The 18,292-nt window shown below is 41.2% G+C and overlaps 1 protein-coding gene across 1 annotated transcript in view; it reads left to right on the plus strand.

The window, feature by feature from the left end:
* Window positions 1–18,292, plus strand: part of PELI2 (pellino E3 ubiquitin protein ligase family member 2) — a 188,732-nt gene that overhangs the window by 51,424 nt on the left and 119,016 nt on the right. The window lies entirely within an intron of this gene.

Consider the following 18,292-nt stretch of genomic DNA (forward strand, 5'->3'; position numbering starts at 1 on the left):
TCCCATTTTTACTGAAAATCCATAGTTCAAAGGGAAATGAATAGCTTCAGGGAAGCATGTGTGGTATTTATGCTCTGTCCTAGAAACTGATCACCTTGGTTAATGTTTTTATTTTTTAAAAAAAGCTGCTGTTGTTGTTTCTGAAGCTGTGCCATGGAAAAAATTTCCTAGAATGTACCAGTTAAGATTGTCTTGTATTAATGAGGGAATGGTTAGATCCAAAAATATCAAACACCAAGGAAACAGGAAAGATTAATATTTAGCAGCCAAGGTTTTGGCTAGAGAAAGGGAAATAAAGTTAAGTTCTAGGAAGGGAAGGACGCTGGATAAGGAAAACAAAGGAAATGAGCTTTACAAAGATTCTGAGAAAAGGGGAAGTGAAGTAACAGTCTTGGGAGGTTAAGGAAGTAGGAGAAATATTATAGTCGAAAAATATTTGGAGGATGCGAAGACAAAAGTGTTTAAGCATGTGATCAGTGCCAAAATGTTCTGATGCTGTAGACCCGGTCCTCATGTTTGCCCGTGGATTGGCCTCGTCTTCCCTTCCTCTCGCTCTGTACCTTTATTTTCCTTAAGCTTAGATTTGATATTGATACAGTGGCTTCAGATATTTAAGAACATTTTTATAGAAATCTTTGAGTCCTCAGGCTTCGCGTTGTGATAAAACATGAACGACAGCTGGAATTTGAAATAGATCTTCCGGTAGCCACTCTCAAGATCAGTGGCTTTTCCCTTGTTTTTTTTACCCCCCTCCATCGACTCCAATTTTAGCTTTTTATAAAACTTTAACCTTTTATAGCTAGATTTTACCTAACATTTAAATAACTCTAAAACTTTTGGTCTCCATCTGTGTTTATGGTCTCCATTACTAGGAGTAGGGAAATTGGTCTTTGGTCTTGTAACCTGGGAAAAACCTATATTCTCGGGGCCTCGGTTTCCTCCTCTACAAAATGAATGAGTTGGCTGTGGACAGGAGCTATGCTGAATCCGGCAAGATACTTTGGTTATAAGCAACGCATGATTCTGGCTTGGGGGAAGAAAACCAAAAGGGGGAAATGGAGAAATTATTAAAGGCTAGAGGGCAGGAACAGCTCAGAGAGAACCAGACTATCAACAGGGGTTAATGTGGACATTCTTGAAAGGTGTTGGGAAGTGACTTGGCTCCAACTACCTTTCTGTCCCCTTTGAGATTTTTAATTGTGAGGAAAGGGACACTGCTAGGCCTGGCCGGGGTCAGCCAGCAGGGGTCAGGGCTGAGGGAGAGGAGTAGACCAGACACACTTACTGTGAGTGGATCAGCTCGTCCTTACCGCCTCGCCCTTCTGCATCTTACTCCTCCTGGTACCATGTGCGTGGAGGGGCTCACGCGCAGGATTCCATCCCCCCTGAGCCCAGCCCCTTGGTCCTCACTCCTTCTGTTCCCACCCCTGATCAGCTCCCCCGGCTGCCACCTGCTCTGTTGACCCCTACTCAAAGTCTCTTAGACATTTAACCTTTCCTTCAAATGTTCCTCCTCCTGCCTCACCTGAACTGAATGTTGATTTTTTTTTTCCCCACCAATAGTCTTTTTTCCTCTTCTCCTTCTCCCCCCCATCTTTCCAGTTTATGGAACTAGAAATGATTTCATTGTGTTTCCCTTTCAGTCTGTTCTTAATCCCTACATTATTGACATAAGTTGCCTCTTCCTCTGTGTCTCTGGGCCTCACCCACCTGCAGGCATCTTGTGCATATTTCGGTAACTGTGTACTTGGGCCCCTCTGTTTGCCCTAACTTGTGTTTTTAAACCATACATTGGCATCCTTGCTTGGGTGATAATTTGTTAACTCATCTAGTTTGACTCTCCCTTCACTTTTCCCACTTATATGGTGTAACTTAGAGTCCACTGTCACTTGAAAGTGACCATACTCTCCAGTAGATTCTACTTGTGTACGCACAGCTTTCTTGTTGAAAGACCTCCAGCCCTTCAGCCTGTCCTCGGCTCGGTTGTTAGCCCACTTGGGTTTTGCAGTCATGCGTTGACTTCACCCTGGACTCCCTTTCTCTGGTACCTGTGGGCACCCTTCTTCGTGAGTCTCTGCCTCTGGACCCGTCCCAGGGCCTGCTGGCCTGTTTTTACTTCTTTCTTGCACATCCCATTTCCTGTCAGAATGCCAGGGCATGTGGTGTACTTGGCAAAAGCCGTTGGGCCTGCATCAGCCGTGGTTTGTCTGCTCTGAAATGTCTCGTTCTGCAGTATGGGTAATGAAAGGGTCCTCTTTGATTTTGACTTGCAGACAGGAGACCTAGAACGGCAGGTGTGGTTACCATGGTTAATCAGAAGGCCAAGTGCTGACATCCTGTGTTTCTTCTGTCTGCCCCACCACCTGGGGGCACACCAAGGTGTACCCCCTTGTGAATAGTAATGGTTGCTGGAAAATGGGGCCTCTTATTAGTCTTCGTGCATGCCCCTGTTCACGCAAAGTCCTGTGTGGATGGCAAGGACGTGCTTGTTGGGCAATCTCGTTCGTATAATCTCTCGTCGTGTGTATATTTACTCTTGAGAGAGTAATACTCAGCTATTTCATTTCTTATGTAATTATTTAAAGAAAACCTAAAGTAAAACCTTGTTCTACTTCTGGCAGTTCTGTTACATGGGCATAGGGCGTTTAGCAATTTATTCACCGTTCGTCTATTCATGTACTTACGCAGCACGTTTTTGTGGCCCAGCGTGCGCTAGGATTAGTTCTGCTGCGATGTGCAGACCTTGTCTGCATGGAGCGAATTGTCTAGTGAGGAGGCACACATGCTTAGCTGCGTGTTGTGCAGGGCAGGAAATGATGACAGAGCTGTGAGAACAGGAGTAGGGCTTGGATGGGGTGGACAGGGCAGGACCTCTGAGGGCACGGGAGCTTCGAGGCGAGGGCTCAGGAGGAGTTAGCCAGGAGAGCAGAGCGATCTGGAACAGAGATTTGGGTTTTTTCTAAAAGGAAACATTGGAGGGTATTAAGTAGAGGACATGGCCTCATCAGACTGAGAATTTAAGTCCTTTTTTGTTTGGTCATTTCCTTTTAAGGCTGTGGGGCAACTGGTTTGCTCCTGACCAGTAAATAGGCCAGTGGTGGCGATGGTGACTATTTTGGTAGCACCATGGTTTAAATTTAGCCACGTCGCGAAGGAAAACTCTTGATCATCGTGTTCCCTTGTAGGCTGTGCTTTATTGAAATTTCCTTTTTTGGGCATTTTTATTTTTCAAAAGTGATGGACTATCCCTTTGTTCCAGTTGGCATATTTCAGAATGGAAAATTTCTGTGCTCTTGGAGTGACCATTGAGCAAGAAGTCAGAACCATTTCAAGTGACCATTGCAGCCAGGACCGTTCTTGAGCTGTTGGTGCTGCGACGGCTCTCCTGGTTGATACTGACACTCTTCTGTAGCAGTGAATGATATGGTAGTGACTCAGACGTGCTGATACAAACTGCAACGTACACTCATTATTTCAAGCTAATTTTGTAGGCTGTAGCGGGGTCTGCTTTTGAAGCATTGTCTGTCTGTCCAGCCTGGGTCTTGGTGCAGTGGGAAGCCTGTCTCTGCTGCATGGTCATTCTGAAGCTGCAACCTTCTGTGCTTGAGGAATCCCCTGTTTATCATTATCCTCAGACTGTTCAATGCAGCTTTTAAATAGTTGTCTTGTTGTTGTTGTTGTTGTTTTACTTATAGAATGGAATCTATCTTGATGATTTTGACAAAATATAAACCCAAACAACCTAACTTTATGCCTCAAGGAGCTAGAAATGGGAGCAACAGACTAAGCCTGGAGGTAGGAGAAGGGAGGAAATAACAAAGGTCAGAGCAGGAGCTGATGGAGAGGAAAAAAGACATTAGAGAAGAGCAACGGAACTAAGAGCTGGTTTTTTGAAAATACAATGATGAATCTTTAGACTCACCAAGAAAACAGGACTCAAAATTAGACATTACAGTTGCTGCCACAGAAATAAGAAAGATCATACGAGATTACAGTGAACCATCCTATGCCAACAAATTGATCAATGCAGAAGAAATGGATAAATTCCTAGAAACATACAACCTACTGCGTCATGAGGAAATAGAAAATCTCGACAGACCAATTACTAATAAGGAGGTTATTTAGGGGTTTGACTGCTAATTAAAAGTACAGGACCAGAAGACTTCACTGGTGAAACCTCCCAAACATTTAAATAAGAAGTAATAGGAGTTCTCAAATTCTTCCAAAAATTGGAGAGGGACTACTTTGAAACTTTTTACAAGGCCAACATTACCCTGATACCAAAACCAGATAAGGACACTAGAAGAGAAGAAAATCGCCTGCCATTATCCCTGATTGATTGAATGTAGATGTAAAAATTCTTAAAATACCAACAAACCAAATTCAACAGTACAATAAAAGGATCATACACCATGGTCAAGTGGGATTTATTCCTGGGATGCAAGAATGATTCAACATCTGCAAATCAGTGTAATAGACTACATTAACAATATGAGAGTAAGAGTCTTACAATCATCCCAATAGATAAGGAAAAACACCCAAATTCAACATCCATTTATGATTAAAAAATATTGAACAAATTGGGTACAGAAGAAATGTACCTCAACCTAATAAAAGCCATATGTGACAAGCCGACAGCTAATCTCGTAGTCAACGGTAAAAAAAACAAAAGCTTTTTCTCTAAGATCGGGAACAAGACCAGAATGCCCAGTCTGGCCACTTTTGTTTAGTATAGTACTAGAAGTCCTAGGCAGAGTAGTTAGGCAAGAAAAGGAGCTAGTCTTCTAAATTGGGAAGGAATAAGTAACATGGTTTATTTGCAGATGACATAATATTATGTATAGAAAACCCAGAAGACCGCACCAAAAAACTGTTAGACAAATTCAGTAAAGTTGCAAGATAGAAAATCAGTATACAATAATCAGTAACAAACTCAGACATTAAAACAATCTCATTTACAATTGCATCAGAAAGAATAAAATAGGAATAAGTTGAACCAGGGGGGTGAAAGATAGGTCCACTGAAAACTATACGATGTCGATGGAAGGAACTGAAGACACAAATAGATGGAAAGACCATGCTTCCAGCTCATGAGTATAAACAAACATGGATGTCCATTCTGCGCAAAGCGATCTATAGATTCAATGTGATACCTATGAAAATTCCAATGGTATTTTTCAGAGAAGTAGAATAAAGAGCCTGAAAGCATGTGTGGAACCACCCAAAAACCCAAATAGCCAAGCCAGTGTTGAAGCAGAACAACAAAGCTGGAGGCATTATGCTGTCTGATGTCTAACTGTATCACAAACTTAATAGTAATCAAAACAGGATGGTATTGCCATATAAACATACCCTCAGGTCAGTGGAACAGAATAGAGAGCCCAGAAATAACCCACGCATATATGGTCTATTTAATTACAAAGGAGCCCAGAATTATCAAAGGGGGAAAGACAGTCTCTTCAATAAATGGCATTGGAAAAACTGGACAGCCACATGCAAAAGAATGAAACTGGTCCCCTATCTAACACCATAGACAAAACAAAACAGCATAAAGTGGGTCAAAGACTTGAACACAAGACCTTAAACTATAAAACTCCTAGAATAAAATATAGGGAATAAAATCCTTAACATAGGTCTGGCAATGATTGATTTCTTGACACCAAAAGTGAAGGCAACGAAAGCAAAAATAAACAAGTGAAACCACACCAAACTAAAAAGCTTCTGCACAACAAAGGAAATGGTCAACAAGATGAAAAGGCAACTTCAAGAATAGGAGAAATAGGATTTTCAAATCCTATATTTGATAAGGAGTTAATATCCAAAATCTGTGAGGAACTCCTACAACTCAATACCAAAACCGTCTGATTTAAAAATGGGCAGAGGTTCTGAATGGACCCTTTTCCAAAGAAGACCTCCAGATGGCCAACAGGTATGTGAAAAGGTGCTCAGGGACCCTAATGATTAAGGAAATGCAAATCAAAACCACAATGAAACATCATCTCATGCCTGTTAAAATGGATGTCATCAAAAAGACAAGAGAGGTATTGGCAAAGATACGGAGAAAAGGAAATTCTCATGCACTGTTGGTGGGAATGTAAACTGGTGCAGCCACTGTGGGAAACCATATGCAAGGTCCTCAAACTAAACCTGGACCTGCTTTCTGATCCAGCAGTCCCGCTTTGACTATATATCCAAAGGAAATGAAAACTGCATCTCCAAGAGATACCCGCACTCCCATGTTCTTTGTAGCATTCTTTAAAGTAGTCAAAGTATGGGATCAACCTAAATGTTTGTAGCAGTTTGAATGAATGGTTTATGAAAGTGTGGGGCATAGTTGACCCTTGAACAACGTGGCTGTTAGGAGTACCAACCACCCGCCCCCCACCAGCCAAACAGTTAGAAATTTTCATAAAAGTTTGACTCCCTGTAACTTTACCAATAGCCTACCTTCACTGGAAGCCTTACTGATAAACAGTCATTTAACCCTAGGCTGTATGTTACATGTATTTTATACTGTATTTTTTAATTAACATATAATGTAGTATTTGCCCCAGGGGTACAGGTCTGTGTTAAAAGTAAACTGAGAAAATAGAAGGTTAAGAAAATCCTAAAGAAGAGAAACTACATTTAGAGTACTACCATATGAAAGCAATCTGTGTTAAGTGGACCCACATCGGTCAGACCTCTGTTGAAGGGCCAACTGTGTATGTCTATATAGTGTAATACTGTTTGGCCATGAGAAGAAACCTCCTGACATTTACAAAGACCTAGATGGACCTAGAGGGCATTATGTTAAGTGAAGTAAGTCAGACAGAAAGATAAATACTATCTTTTATATCTGGAATCTAAAAACCTGAAACCCTAGAAACAGACTGGAATGATGGTATCTATCTGGGCCCAAAGGGTTGAGGATAGGGGGAGATGCTGGTCAATGTATACAAACACTTAGAAACCTCCAGTTATCATTTGGATAATGTTTGGCGATCTCATGTACAGCATGCTTATCATTGTTAATAAAACTGTTTTATATACTTGAACGTGAGGAGTAGATCTGAAGTGTTCTCATCACAAAAAAGAAATGGTAATTATATGATATTATGGAGGCACCCACTAGGGATACAGTGGTAGTCATTTCACAGTACAGAAGTGGACCAAGGTAACATACTGTGTGCCTTAAACTTAATGTTATATGTCAAATATATCTCAAAGCTGGAACACCTATAAACCTAAGTTTCAAAAAAAAAGATTGAAATGACTTCCAAAAACACTTTAATCAAAGAGTTTTGTTAAAGCCAAGGAAAAAAGAAAAAAAGGTTACTTCAAATACCAACAACATACTGCATAGTTTAAAATAATTTTCCGATTTAGTATTTATTGAGATTTCAAAAAATAACTCTTATCTGAATGTAGTGTGGCAGTTTAGAGTTATGGTCTGGATTGTTGCAAAACATATTAGATGAGAGAACACCTTCTTGGAAAGCTTGTAAATCAGGGCAGTAAAATTTCAGTCCTTACTGACAAAGCTGCAACCATTTCACATAGAAGTGGTTTAACAATTTACTTAAAATACAATATTCAAGACTTTGAAGATAGCTGATGGTCTTTGATTGCATGGAGCTGGAAGGAACAAAGTCTCGAAATATATTAAACTTTACTGTCACTTAAGAAAAATGGTTCCAGTGAGATGGGCAGCTTGTGGCATTATTGATGCAAACTGAGTTTGGAAATCAAAGACCTGAATATTCACTTTAATAGAAACTGTGAGATGGCATTTAGATGATTAAATACTTAAGAGATTTGGCTTTATTACATTCAATTCTAACCATTCTTATTTCTTTGATTTTAGAAGAAAGAAATTTCAATTATTAAAATAGATAGATTTACTTGACAAATGGGTGGTAGCCTATATAAAACCAAATACAAAAAACCATGATAGAGAAATGGAGAATACTTGCGAAACAAATTTGAAATACAGCAGAATATTTCGAGAAAAACTATTAAGTTATCCAGCTAACATGAGAATTCTTATTTGATAACAAATCTGAAGAGTATAACTGACTTCCTTTTAATTAATTCATCTTTGGAATTTGATCATGATGCTGGTTTCAAAGCATGTGGATGGAAGGTGAATGAAATTTTATAAAAGTAAGCCAGATAATTGACTAGGACAGTCCAATAAGTGGCTTTCTTGGCTTAGGTGATGATAGAAATACTGAACATAAAAATTGTAATATTGGGGCTAAGAAAATATGGAATGAATGGGTACTTGTTCAACAGAAGGTAGTAGATTTACCAGGAGCAACATTATGTTAAAGGAAAGTCTCTGTAAGACTCCATTTACTCCTTGGCTTTCAGTTAAATGGGGGAAGTTATTGGAAGAGCTTCGTTTGTCATATGAAATCCTAGCTCAGACATTGCTTAGTTGTGACCCTTTACATCAAGTAAAGGATCACACCAGTAATATCTAACAATTAACAGATTACTTGGAAATATATTAGCATGATATGGTGGTTGATTGGTGCTCTGACTTGGATGGCTTGGGAACAGTTTTATACTATCTATAGTTCATACTATTCAGACCATGGAATGTTTCAAATTTTTTACTTTTATACTTACTATAATTCTGATTGTTAAATATTAGCACTCCTGACATGAATAATTTTTATAAATCTGTCTAGGTGATTTTCTCATTTTATGTTTTACATGTTAGGAGTTTTAACATCAAGAATTAGTTATTAACTACTCTATTTCTATATATTTTGGCTAACCAGTACTTGTCTGGTTTTCTAAGGTTTTTGATGGATTTGCCATTGCAAATAGCGTAAGTTTAGTAATTTGTGAGCTGTTCTTTACCCTTTTTTGGTTTAGCTTCGACACAAAGTAAATAGTAGCTTTTCTTATTTAAGTACACTTTTGGGGAGCCTGGGTGGCTCAGTGGGTTAAAGCCTCTGCCTTTGGCCCGGTCATGATCCCAGGGTCCTGGGATCGAGCCCCACATCGGGCTCTCTGCTCGACAGGGAGCCTGCTTCCTCCTCTCTCTCTGCCTGCCTCTCTGCCTACTTGTGATCTCTGTCTGTCAAATAAATAAATAAAATCTTTAAAAAATAACAAAAAAGTACACTTTTCCTTCAAAGCCCTTAAATGTTGACATCTCTCCTGTTGTCTTTAGGCTAGACAGTTTGACTTGTACTGATTGAAGATCTCAAACAGTAATTGTTTATCACCATTTCTCCATTTCCATTTGTGTGAGGCTTTAAGGTAGGTTGTGAGATATTTTATAGAATTCTTAAAACGAAATTTTGAGGTACGGTTGCACAGCAAATCATCCCAGAAAGTTGAAGTAGATTTAGAATATCCCATTCGCCATTAACGTAGTTTGGCACTAACATTTTTGTTTTCTCTAATCCTTCTAACATATGTTTTCATTGGTTCAAGCACGAGTAATGAATGGAGTTTCTTGTGTGTGTACAAAATAATCACAAGGTCCTTGCTGCTGTCTTTCCTGTTCATTGATACTTACTCTAAATCTCTGCTCTGCGGAGTGGGCAGAAGAATTACTGTTTCCTCCCCAAAGGTATTTATGTCTTTTATGTACTTATGATATGGTTGGCAGCATAAGGCTCCCCCCTACCAAAGATGCTCATGCCTTATTGTCTGGGACCTGTCAACACATTATCTCACATAGTAGAGGGGACTTTGCAGATGGAGTTGAAGTTGTGGAACTAAACACAGGGGACTTACTTGGGTCCACCCCCACAGTTTACAATAATCTCAAGAGTCCTTAAAAATGGAAGAGGAAGGTGGAAAACTCACAGAAATGTGCAGGAGGAAGAGGCGGGGAAGTTTGAAGCATGAGCAGCGCTCCACCTGCCTGTCCTTGCTCTGACGTTGGAGGCAGGGCCGCCTCTAGAAGCTGAGGACAGCTCTGGCAGGCAGCAGCAAGGAAACAAAGACCTCTGCCCTATGGTCACATGGAACTCAGTTCTGCTAACAGCCTGAATGTCCTTAGAAACCACCTTACCTAGAACCTCAGAGAGGAATACGGCCCCGCTGTCCCCTTGATTTCAGTCTCCCGAGGCTTGGGCAGAGAATGCCTGTGGAGCCTCAGGTCTTCGAGATAACACATCTGTGTTTGGAGCTGCTGTGTTTTGTGATAATTTGTTACAGTAGCATGAGAAAACGTCTGTGTACTATTGTGGGAAATCGAATACAAAATACCTTGTGTTACTGAGCAGCCTTTGACCTTGTACTGGGGGAGATGAAAGGCTGGGGAAGCCATCACAGAACTGGCAGGCAGGAGAAGAGTTTGTGTTTCTTTTCTTTAGTTCTCTTGGATCCTGAGTGTCGGCGCAGCTTGTTGGAAAGCTCGACTCTGGCACTCACTAACTTAATTATCAATGTAAACATCTGCTTTACTGAGATATAATAATTTTACTATTGACTTGATTCACATATCAGTTGGAAAAATCATATTTAATTTGTGTTGTCCTTAAAGCACACTTTAATTAATGAGTTGCTTTTAAGATGTCCGTGTGGGAGAATACTTGTATTTATTCTTACATATGCCATTATGTAGACTTATTTGAATTATGCCTGGTTCACTTACATCCATCCTGTCTTTCCATGGAGGAAGAGCATCTTCTGCCTATAACATTCCTTTTTAAAAACATGGAACGTGAAAGTTGGAAGGAACCTTCTGTCCTCTGACTCCCTTTCACACGCAAGGTACTTGAAGTTTAGAGAAGCCCAGTAAGTAGTCCAAGGTCCCCCAGCCAGATGTGGTGCCCAAGGCCCGAGAATACCAGTCTGTAGCTGCAGGAACCAGGCAGAGTACTCTGAGGGACAGGAACCATGCTGGATATTCTGCTCCTGAGTCTCTTACCTTCCAGGATTGTGGCTTGGAAAGTCCATTTATTTCTGAACTAGGAATGCTGTAATGATGCAATAAATGAATATGGTATTTGTTAGTAAGAGTGGAAGTTGCTTTGGCAACATAAGGATTATCAGCACTGTTAGCACAAGCTGTCCAGTCTGGAATCCAGCTCTCCAGAGGAAGGCTTCTCTGCAAAGGGCACAGCCATGGAGGCTTGCATTTAGGAGCTGGTTTGTTTGAAGTGGTACTTAGAACAGGAAGTAGTAAAAGCAACATCAGAATAAATTCTGTGTGGCTGAAAAGAAGTCCTGACCTTGGAGGGCATGTCCCAGAGGTATCGTGGACTGTCTTCAGTTTGCTGGTGGGCTCTTTTGTTACACCTTTGCCTTTCACATTGAAGTGTGCTGTTGACCTTCTCTTTTGTGAAAAAGTGCTTCAGCCCTTTGAAGTCCCAGGCTGCTGCCTGATGCACGGAGAAACCTACTTGAAAGCCCTTTATTGATCACACCCATGTTGGGGGAGAGGCATGAATACATGGCTTCAGGGAACTTTGGGGTTTTTCTTACCAGAGTTGAGTTAATGGGAGCTTAGTGGAGTCCGGCCTCAGGAGCTCCTGATGAGTAAGCTCATTCAGGCTTCACTCTTTATCCTTATTTTGCTGTCAGGTGAGCCCTGTGGGACAGGCTCTGTCTTCTCTGTGCTGCAGCCTGACACAAATTAAATTCCCCGGGGGTGACCATGAATGTGCTCTAGCCGTGAACACGATACTCTTGCCACCCTCTAAAACATGGCCCAGATGACCTTTCCCCTGGGAACTCTGATACTCCTCACTCCTAGCCTCAGTGAAAAGTCCTTTTGTGGACTCCTAAAGTTCAAAAAAAAAAAAATGTGTGTGTGTGTATATCTTCTACACTGGGCTAGAGTTGTCAGCCTATTGTCTTGTCATGCTGGAAAGCAAGTCCCTTGAAGGCAGGGGTCTGTTCTGTCTTCAGCCTGCCCAGCCCTGGTTGCTGAATGAGTGGCCAGGTGCTGCGGCCTGCCTTGGACATAGGGTGGGACAGCTGGTGGTTCTCATGGGTCAGTGTTCTACAGACCTGCAGGTACTTGCACGGGTCCATTTATATTTCAGGCACATTTAGTAAATTAACTCAGTTTTCAAATTTTCTCTATTATAAGTAATGTGATAACTTGCTCTACAAAACTTGTGTTAATTTCTCACCCATTTTTTCCTTCCCATCTCAGGAATCACCTATTTGAGAGTTTTAGGAAGAAAGGTTTTTTGGGGTTTTTTTTTTTTTTTTTAATTCCTTTAAAAAAATTTTTAAGTTCAGTTAGCCAACATACAGTACAACTTTTTTTTTATTTATTATTATGTTCAGTTAGCCAGCATATCCTAAGTTTTTATTGTAGTGCTCAGCGATTCATTAGTTGGTAATAACACCCAGTGCTTATCCCAACATGTGCCCTCCTTAATACCCATCACCCTGCTGCCCCATCCTCCCACCCCTGCCCTCTGTAATCCTTCAACATACGAATGGATAACGATGCGGTCCATATCTACAATGAAATATTGCTCAGCCATCAGAATGGATGAATACCCACCGTTTTCATCAACATGGATGGAACTGGAGGGGATTATGTTAAGTGAAGTAAGTCAAGCAGAGAAAGACAATTCTCATATGATTTCACTCATGTGGAACATAAGTAATAGTGTGGGGGGACCACAGGGAAAGGGAGGAAAAACTAAATGGGAAAAAATCAGAGAAGAAGACTAACCATGAGAGAGACTGGTTTTTTGTTCGTTTGTTTTTATTTTTGTTTGTTTTTTAAAGTTGATTTATCTACTCATCTATGTACTCTCTACACCCAACATGAGGCTCGAACTCATGACCCTGAGATCAACAGTTGCTTGCTCCTCTAACCAAGCCAACCAGGTGCCCCATTAAAAAGTTTTATAAATCATGAGAAGGAGAATGGAATGAAAGGGTGGTCTTTGGAGTTTTGGCTTCCTGAATTCCTAGTTTCCCCCAGGAAACAGGCCAAGTGAGCCTGTAGACTCACTTGGGCAAAAGACTTTTACGTAGCTCACTTTCCAGTTTTTTATAAAACAGATTTATGTCCGTATGGGCCAAATTACCCTGCAGTAAAAACAACTCCTGAATCTCCATGGGTTTCTGGCAGCCCAGTGTACTTACTGTTCCTGTTTCATGGCCATTGTGGGTTAGCATGGGGGTGGGGTTCATCATGGGAATTCAATGATCCAGATAGAGGGTGTATCTTAACACCCTCTATTGTGGGGGGCCGGGGAACGTAAGGAAATACAGCTTTTAAAATTTCTGCTTGGAGGGGACATATTTGGACTTTACTGGCTAAAGCAGTTCTTATGGCTGACTAAGTTCAAAGGTTGGGATGCATAAACCTTTTACAGAGAGAGTGAACGGTAGTGCAGTCTGCCTCCAGGCAGCCGCTCAGGAAGGGAAACACTTGGAATGGATCACATATAGCTGGTACGTGGTAGCGACTGATGAATGTGAGCTCATACTAGTGACTGGTTTCTTGGAAAGTGTTAATTGTCTGTTTTAAGAAGATATAAATGGGCTTAGGATAGGATGACACCTAGCATCTGGAGCAAATTATTAGCAATTTGATTATATATTAAAAAAAAAAACTTTAAAATGCACTGATTAAAAAAAAAAAAACAACTGTAGCTTCATGGTTTGAATACAGGTTTTCTCTGTAAACTTTACATTTTAAATTAATCATTTTCTTTAGATCCCAGCAACAAAGGTTTAATGATTTTTTTTTTAAATTGTGAACCCTGCTATCTCTGAAGATCCGTGTATTTCCTTACCAGAAAACATACTTAGAGCTGGAACATTTCGGTCAGCCATTCTTAGGTGAAAATGCATCGTCCTGGATCCATCCGGTTCCTCATACGACCTTCAGACTGCCAGCATTCGTTTCAGTCTTTCCTTTTCAAACAGAGTAGTAGTTCTGTATTTTTTCACTCTAGAGTTAAGCCTTTGTTTCACATGAATCATTTAGATTAGAAAACCCCTTTTAAGTCTTTCTGTAGTGCCTGGTTGACACTACCATGAATATCAGTTTAGATCAGTTCAGATTGCTTTGGGTAGTGTGGACATTTTAACAATATTCTTACAATCTGTGAGTGCAGACTTATCTTTTCATTTGTACCATCGTCATCACCGGTGTTTCCTAGTTTTTGGAGTACAGGTCCTTTACTTCTTTGGTCAAGCTGATTCGTAGGTTTTCTTTCTGGAGCAACTGTAAATGGAATTCTTTGTTTCTCTTTGCTACTTTGTTACCAGGGTGGAAAAAGGCAACCACTTTCTGTGTTTCTGGTCCTTCATTCTTCCCACAGAATCAAATTGAACAGCGGTAAAAGGGAAAAGATTAAGAAGTTTATGAATACTGCTTTTGATTAGGGTTTCTTGACCTCAGCACTATTGACTGTTCCGTCGGATTAGTCTTTGTTGTGAGGCAGTGCTGTACATTGGAGAATGTTCAGCGCCATCCTTGGCCTCTCGCCACTTGATGCCAAAAGCGCCTCTACTCCCAGCTCTGACAGCCAGAACTGTCTCCAGACTTTGCTGAATGTTCTTTTGGAGCGAGGTATGACCCTAGTCTAGTCAGTGTGTCACCTGGTTCAGCATAGGCCTCTGGGTTTAGAGTCCTGTGGTTGATACCCCGGTTCTCTTTGGCCAAGTGACAACTACGCTGTCCCTCTGTTTTCTCATCTTGCAAGTGACAGAAAATAATACTGAACTCCTAGGTTGGAGTGAGTTAATGCATGTAAAGTTCTTAGCGTTGAGAATGACACCTGGTATTCTGTAAATGCTGAGTAAATGTTCACCGTGATTATTATGGTCACTGCTTATAAGAACATTAGGTATCCTATCACATCTTTCTCTTCTTTGCCTCCTTCTATTGCTTATTTTTTCATTGTGTCACAGAATGGAGACCTAAGGGGAAATCATAATCGAGTAAGGGTTTCAGCAAATTAATCCCCTTTTTAGAAGCTGTATCACCGCGTGCTGTGGCTGGCAGGCGGCGTGGCAGTGAAGTGATACCAGACGCTTCTGACCTCTCCCTTGCCTGCAGTGATTATGTGCTGCGTCGCAGAAACCGTTACTCAAAACTGGGCTTGGTTGAGGTGGAGGGGGATGCTTTGCACATTTACTGTCTTTGGCCTGGATTAAGAACTGCCCTACATTATGGTGTCTGTTCTAAGCCTCTCTCTTGCTTGGGTCAGGAGCGCAGTAAGACCTTCTGTCCCTGGGTTGGAGAGCAGTGGAAAGGCTTCCAGAGGGGCGCCTGGGTGGCTCAGTCTGTTAAGCATCTGCCTTCAGCTCAGGTCATGATCCTGGGGTTCTGGGATCAAGCCCCTCACTGGGCTCCCTGCTCAGTGAGGGGCGGAGGGAGTCGGCTTCTCCCTCTTCCTGCCCCCTCCCCCGCTTGTGCTCATGCTTTCTCTCCAATAAATCTTAAAAATAAAATAAAATAAAAATTTAAAAAATGCTTCCAGATAGAAGTATGGGCTGGAAGGAATGCAATTTTTTTTCCTGTTACCGCAGTTAGTTGAACCTCCCTCTGTCTTGAATTTCACCCATTATTTAATCTGACATGGACAAATTCATCTTGCCAAAGCCTTGACTGTGGTGGCAGTGGTTGCTAATTTCATAGAATTAAAAAAAAAAAAGTAGTGGAGGGGGCAAGGTATAGGGGCTTGTTTGGGGGGTGGGGAGCTGCAGAGATTTTGGGGGAGGAAAACATTTCTACATCCTGAGAATGGAAAAAGAAGGAGTTGCAAGCAAATCTGTAGTCATACATATTAAGAGGGGCTTGAAACAATTGAAACATACAAAATAGTTCCTTTGATGATATATGCAATTGAGTTATATGGTGGTTAGGTTTTTTAAAAAATCCATTCGTTAATCCCGTATATGTTGATGACAGATCTTCTTCTAACATCTTATTGAGTCTGAGTCTTAAAAATACACTTTTAGAGTGCCTGGGTGGCTCAATGGGTTGAGCCGCTGCCTTCGGCTCAGGTCATGATCTCAGGGTCCTGGGATCGAGTCCCGCATGGGGCTTTCTGCTCAGCAGGGAGCCTGCTTCTCTCTCTCTCTCTCTCTCTGCCTGCCTCTCCATCTACTTGTGATCTCTGTCAAAAAAATAAATAAAATCTTTTAAAAAAATACACTTTTAATAAAGAATGGGAATTTTCAGAATTTAAAAAATTTTAAGTTTAAATTTTAACTTAAAATTTTTTTTTAAACTTAAAACTTCCAGTTAATATATAATTTTAAGAGTCCAGTCAGCTTCCTTTTTTGTCAAAGGAGTATATAATTTACCCCTGGTGATGATGCCATTTTGTAATAATTGTAGGAAAACTCTAGAGCCACCTGGTCAGTGTTCCTAATGGGAAAACTGAGGTCTAAGTTTGCTTGGTTAGCTTGAACCCAAGGTTCTTAAGTGTTAGATTTTTTTTTTGTTGTTGTTGTTGTTGGATTCTTAATTCAGTTGGAGAAAGTAAGTCTTTTACCACCTTGTTCTTTTTTATTAAAGCAGTCATTGTTTCTGAAATTTGTGGACTCTTATGTGGTAAAAAAGCACTTAAAAATCCACAGCTGAGCATAAGATACTTTTATTGCATGAAATGTGGGGTACTTACTGAGTATTCCACCTGTGTAGTAGCATTTCCCAGTGGCTCTCTGCCCCTCCTTACTAGAACACCTCTGTTCCTGTCCTAAGCCTCTGCTTCTTGACCCGCTTCCCTCTGTCCCATTCACTTCTGAACTTCCTGTCTTTGGTTCTAGTCCATCACCACCTACCTTGTAGTCTAAATGAGAACCTGAGTATCATGACTAACTTTTCCTTCCACTGCTAGGACCTGGGCACCTACCCCTGCCACCCGTTCCCTCCCCCCACTTCCACCCTAACCTCTAGATCCTGCACGATGTATGTCTACAGTGGCCCCATGCTGCCTTCCTCCCCATCTCTGTAGTGAGTCCCTGGTGCTGATATTGACCATGATTCTTGAATGGATGGATGGATGAGGCCCTAACAGTTTTTCCTTTACTCCAGGCCGTGGACTCTTCATACCTCTTAGATGCCACTGATGTGTGAAAATGCTTTTCAGGTGATAGGAAGCGCCGTCCTTTTCATATGATAGTGTCTGCCCAGTGCCTCTCTTCACCCAGCTGAAAGCTCCATCGTACACGGATAAGGCCCCATTTTCAGGGAATGGCTTGTGAAGTCATTCACAGCCTGGCCTCTGTGCCTTTCAAGCTTCCTTTTCTCCCCTGGCACCTCTTTTTGCCTCCTTGAAAAAGGAGTCAATGGAGAATGGTAAGGGATGAGTATGTTTAAGATTTTGGCCTTTATGTATGTGAAACTAAGGACTGCATGTTGGTCCGGCTGTCAGAATTCAGCTGCCAGTGGCAGAAAATTCGCATGGTCCTGCGCCTTGTGTGTGGTAACTACTGTAAGAAATGCAGGGAAATCCACTGCCCACTGATGATGGTGAAATCTGAAACTAGAAACTGGATGGGCATTCATTTAATGTTTTTCCTTGATGCAAGTTTATCTGGTTTTCAATAAAAAATTTTTAGGTACCCGTGCAGGCTCAAGGATGTGTGCAAGCCAGAGATAGTCTATAAAATGAATGCCATTCCTTTCTGGTAGTCCCTGTAACATGTCCTTATGAAAATACCCTTGTGACCACCCCAGTAAAAGGGGACCCCCTGCTAAAAATAAAATCTACCCTTCGCTAAGTCCTTGTGGTTCAATCTTCACCCTTTGTGTTTGCTTCTTACCATTTCACTGTTGTCTTGTTTTTAGTAGGATTTGAAGACCCCAACACTGCTCAGACCAGGAAAGAGCTCTGCTTTACCATCTGCATGTGGTGCTCTCCCGAGGTGCCATTTCTCTTTTATCGATGATGCTTTCTTGGCTCCTCCGTCCTCACCTCTCTCACAGCTGGTCCAAGGCTGAAGCCGTTTTTAACAACATCTGTTCACTAAGGCAGCTCTGAAGCTAGTTGGGCCTTTTAATGACCATAAAACAAAATTACTGTGTGAAAGACCTTTCAGCGATTTAGCTAAAGGCTTTTGAAGCAATGGAGACCTTTTCACTTACAAAAATTGGCACTAAAGAAACGTGTGGTGGAGATACCTTCCCTCTAAATGCCACCACCTTCTGTATTAAATTAATACAGACCACTTATCAGAGGGAACTCCCCCCACCTTCACTGTTTTAGTTTATATTCAACCATTTCTTAGATTTTAGAGTGGTTCCACAGAAATCTTTTGGTTATTTAAATATGAGTCAGACTCAGAATCATCCACAGATTCAATGCAATACCTACTAAAATTCCAATGGCATTTTCACAGAAAT

The sequence above is a fragment of the Mustela putorius genome, unplaced genomic scaffold, assembly GCF_011764305.1.
Source record: "Mustela putorius furo isolate JIRA1106 unplaced genomic scaffold, ASM1176430v1.1 tig00000129_pilon_pilon_pilon, whole genome shotgun sequence".
Lineage (NCBI taxonomy): Eukaryota > Metazoa > Chordata > Mammalia > Carnivora > Mustelidae > Mustela > Mustela putorius.